This window comes from Tupaia chinensis, unplaced genomic scaffold, assembly GCF_000334495.1.
Source record: "Tupaia chinensis unplaced genomic scaffold, TupChi_1.0 Scaffold143868_1, whole genome shotgun sequence".
NCBI classification, from domain to species: Eukaryota; Metazoa; Chordata; class Mammalia; order Scandentia; family Tupaiidae; genus Tupaia; species Tupaia belangeri.
Window position 1 is genome coordinate 109,415 of NW_006203719.1, and position 5,211 is coordinate 114,625.

Below are 5,211 nucleotides of genomic sequence, written 5' to 3' on the forward strand. Positions count from 1 at the left end.
GGATTCAGTTTGCTAGTATCTTGTTGAGGATTTTTGCATCAGTATTTATCAAGGTTATAAGTCTGTATTTTCTTTTTTGTTGTTCTTATCTACTTTTGGTATCTAGATGATGGAGGATTCATGGAATGAACTTGAAAGGGTTCCTTCCTTTCGAATCTTTAGAAACAGTTTGAACAGAAGTAGAGTTAGCTCTTCTTTAAAAGTTTTATAGAATTCAGAAGTGAAACCATCAGGATCTGAGCTTTTCTTTGGAGACTATTACAGATTCAATCTCATTGTCTTTCTTTGGTCTACTCAGATTTTCTTTTTCTTCTTGATTCACTTTAACTAACTTGTACATGTCCAGAAATGTATCCATCTCACCTACATTTTCTAGTTTTTTGGCATATAGTTCCTCATAGTATTCTTCCACAATTTTTGTATTTCTGATATACCAATTGTAATATTATCACCTTTGTTACTGATTTTTACCTGATTCCTTTCTCATTTTTTTCTTGATTAGTCTAGGTAATCATTTGTCAATTTTGTTTATCTCCTCAAAAACCAGTGTTTTTGTATAGATTTGTTTTTATTCTGTATTTTATTTATTTCAGCTCTAATTTTTATTATTTCTTTTCTTCTGGTATTTGAGGAGCTTGGTTGTTGGTATTACTTTTGCCGTTCCTTGAGCTGTGACTTCAAGTTATTTATTTGCCACCTTTTTATTTTTTTCTTGTGAGCTCTGTCTGCTATGAACCTCTCTCTTATGACTACTTTTGCTGTGTCCCAAAGGTCGTGGAGATCTGTGTGCTCATTACATTGATGAGTGAATCTTTTGCTGTTAGTCTAACTTCTGTAGTAGTTTGGACATCATTTGTGATTAGGTTGTTTATTTAGTTTCCTTTTGTGTGTGTATATATATATATGTATATATATATATATATATATATATACATATATATATTGTTTTTAGAAGTTTTAAACTAAATAAACAACCTAATCACAAATGATGTCCAAACTACTACAGCAATTACGCTAACTGCTGGTCCCATTTTTCTATATTTTTGTGGGCTCTTTTTGTAGTTTATTTTCAGTTTAATACCATTGTGGTTTGAGAATATGCTGGATATCGTTTCTTTTTTTTTTCTTTTAAGGTATGAAAGAAATTTTATTTAGCTTTGAGAGGTTTTACTTTCACAATATATATAACCTTGGCACCTTTAAAAAGACCTTATTAAAGTTTTACAAATTGCTTAATAAGATAAATATTTATGTTTATTTATGAGGCTTTCAGACATTAAGTATGAGAAAGTTAATGGTTATCAGGATTTGCATACATGATTACAATCAAAATGGTAAAATGAACCAAAGAAAAAAGTTTAACACATCCCAAAACATAATTGCAATTTCTAGTGAAACATTTATTCCTATACTATATTTATTTCATATTTTATTTTCATTTTTTTAATATAGATTACATAAAATATTTTTATCATCTCAGTCTTAAAGATAGTCACCTATTGTATCTCTGCTATTTTATTGTCATTTAGAATAAGATATACTTATTAAGCCAGTTATACTGTAGTAACTGTGAATAAAAAAAAGAGAAGACAAATAATAATTACTTCACTGATCCTCATCCAATTTTAGGAAAATTGGGTCCCTAAAATAGCAATTCTGCCTGGTATATTTTTTCTATGCCTAAACAGAAATGGAAAGAAAAGTAAAATTATGAGAAAGCTATGACAGTTTAGTGCTTTTAATAGTTCAAAACTGATGATACTTGATAATCAAGAGTAAATTAATAGGCTAATATGTAAAAACTGGATACTTTAGGAACCAGCAGATGGCGTTATGACTACGTCGCGTCATTGGACTCCTATGTAGTTGACAACAGTTTTGAGTACCAGAACTGGTGGCTTAAACTCATGCCAGGCATGTGTGCATGTGTGCCCAAGATCCCAAGAGGAGATTGGAGGAGAAGGGATTGCAGCGAGGTTATCCCCACTGAAGAGTGATTTCTTGCTTTCTGTCTCTCTGTCTCTCTCTGTCTTTGGGTGAGCAAATGCGCCCTATATCAAAAACCTCTCCAGAAAAAAAACATTGTATACTTTAATAAGTATAAAGCATATAAACAATTAGGTAAGCTTGGAGTTGACCGAGATATATAAATTAGGAGATACAAGTGTCTCTCTAAATATTCTTTATTTCTTTTTTTACAGAAGACTTATTAAAGTAAGTTGTTTAATATACAATTTCTCATTTGTCATTTTGGAAGTAAAGACAGCTCTTCTGGGGACCAACAGTTGTCATAATGGCTATGTCACTTGAGAATGGAGAAAGGATTGCAGCCATTGCAGTGTGGCCATCTCCCCTGGGCGATGATTTCTTGCTTTCTGTCTCTCTGTTTCTCTCTGTCTTTCTGGCAAGCGCATGCATCCTATAGCAAAACCCTCTCCAAAAAAAAAGACAGGTCTTTTTTGTTTGATGAAAACAGCAGCCACAGTGATTACTCTGGACCACCACATTGGATCAATTCGATTTCTTCTCGAGACACCAGTTTCCTTCTGTATTTCTGAGGTAAAATTTTTATTATTTCTGCCATGTCTGGTGGACCCTGATAATCAGCAAATCTGGTAATTTACTTCCCTTAGAATGCTGTGAAACAGCAGAAAAATGGGATGATAGCCCTGCTGACCTTAAAACTTCTGACACGTTGGGTTTAAGACTGTCTCTTCTGTCAGGAAACCTTATTAATGGCGTATGTGGCCTCACTACCTGCACAAGCCTGCTGGCAGATGCCATCTTGCTGCCCATCATGACCTCCTGGATATGTTTTCTATACTTCTAAATTTGTAGAGGCTTCTTATTTGCCCTATTACATAGTCAATCTTCAAAAATACTCCATGTAGAGATGAGGAAAAGTATATTTCATAGATGCTGGAAGAAATGTTCTATGAATATCTGTCAGGTCCTTTTGGTTTAAGATATCAATTAGCCCCTGTGCCTCTTTGTTTATTTTTTGTCTAGATTATCTAATGGTGGCTCTGGGCTGTTTAAAACCCCATCAATTAATGTGTTCTTTTAAATCTACCAGTCTTTCTTTTATGTACTTAGGTGGCCCAGTGTTGAATGTGCTATATATTTGGGGTGAATTAATCCTTTTAGAGCAATATAGTGTCTTTGTCTCTTTTTACTGTTTTTAATCTCAGAGAGAACTTTGGCTGATATCTGTATCATGACTCCAGCCTTTTTTTGATTTCTGTTTACATAAAACATTTTCCAGCCCTTCGCTTTCAGTTTATATTTGTCTTTATCAGTGAGGTGTGTTGTGAGCGACAGAGGATCTCTATTTGTTTTTGTAATACATAGTGCCAATCTGTGTCTTTTAGTTGAGGAATTTAATCCATTAACATTCAATGTCATGATCAATATGTTCAGACTTATTCCTGTCATTTTGTTACTCTTTTCTTTTTCCTAGTTGTTTTGTGTTCTCTTGCTTTTATTTATCCCCCTTTAGTTTTCCCTGTAGTATTCCACTGAGTATTTCCTGAAGAGCTGGTCTAGTGTTATAAACTATTTCCATTTTATTTCCCTGGGAATAATTTTATTTCTCCTTTCCATTTGAAAGAAAATATTGCCAGGTAAGTTATTCTCAGCTGAAATAGTTTTTTATTTAGTATTTTGCATATGTCTTCCTGTTCTTTCCATGCCTTCACTGTTTCAATTGAGAAATCTTTTAGCATAATAGGATAATCTTTGTAAGTACCTTGGTATTTCTCTATTGCTGCTTTAGAATATTGTCTTTGTTTTTTATTTTTTATCACTTTGGCTATAATGTACCTTGGAGAGGAATCTTATATTAAATCTATTTGATGTTTTTTGTATTTCCTGGATTTGGATGTCTGTATGCCTCTCTAAATTTTGAATGTTGCCAGCTAATATTTCATAAAAGATATTTTCTATGTCTTTACTTGTCTCTCTGCCTTTTGGAATACCCATTGTGCAGATATTTGGCCTTTTAGTAGTATCTAGAATTTCCCTTATATTATCCTCATTTTTAATGTTATTTTACATTCTTTTTGGTTGCTTGAACTAAATCCAAAGTTTTGTCTGCTAGGTCAGAGATTCTTTCTTCTGCATTGCATAATCAGCTGTTAATACTTTTGAGTAAGGTTTTGATTTTTTGTATTGCATTTGTTATTTCCAGAAGTTCTATTTGATTCTTTTTAGGATGTCTATTTCTCTGTAGAGTTTCTCCTTTAACTTATGGGATAATCTTCTCATCTCCTAGAATTGGCTTTCCATTTTTCCTTACATCTCATTTTGTTACAATTCTGTGACTTCCTGAGTTTTATCACCATTGGCAAAGAGTTAATATGTTCCTTTGGGGAGAAGTATTTTCTGGGGTTTTTGTTTGTTTTTCATATTTTGGAGGACTTTGCTTTGATTTTTAGGCATCTAGTGATGTACTCACTTCTCCCAATTCCTTTGAAGTAGGTATCTATAGCTATGCAATTGTGCACTTCCCTATGGTATGAGTTAACTCCATGATGATTTCTCTCTTCTATTGTGGGTGGGAGTATGGCAATCTCAGTGGCAGTTTGGGGTTCAGATTTTCATAAAAAACATTTGTCTACTTTTTCTCCTCTTTACCCCAAGATGAGCAGCAGCTAGATGGTAATCAGTGCACACTAAGTTAGTTTTCCTCCCTCACTATGGGATGTTCAGGGAACAGTGTTGTGACCAGCACAGACCAGGCCCTGCCTTTCTTTTTTTGTTTCTTTTTGTTTACTCAATGTAATTTTGTTGCCATTTAAAATATTTTGCTTGTGAGTTTAACTTTTTTCATTTTCTAACAAAAGTTTTATTTTACTTCATATTTTATTGCCAGAGGGCACACAAGTTCACCAGAGAAAGGGAATGACAGAAAACACACTCCAAAGGGTTATGGTTATGCCACAATCCCTTCTCCTCCATCTTTCCACCTTGTCAGAATGGTATTAGGCACGCATATGTGCTCAGTGTGTTTTTCAAGTTGTCAGGACTAGGATTCAGACTGTAGTTGGCTATGTATAATCCTGTTTCCTATGTACTGTTCTTAACCACGGTGCTATGGGTTGGCCCCAAAAGATTTTAGATCAAAGAATTTCCTTTTATGTACAGCTCTAGTTTTAATTCTTGAGGTTAATAACTATATGTATGTATATATATATAAAATATATATATATA

The 5,211-nt window shown here is 33.5% G+C and overlaps 1 pseudogene; it reads right to left on the bottom strand.

Annotated features, from left to right (window-relative positions):
* Nucleotides 1-2,488: 2,488 nt before the first annotated feature.
* On the bottom strand, nucleotides 2,489-2,799 carry LOC106733482 (28S ribosomal protein S36, mitochondrial pseudogene; annotated as a pseudogene).
* Nucleotides 2,800-5,211: the final 2,412 nt, after the last annotated feature.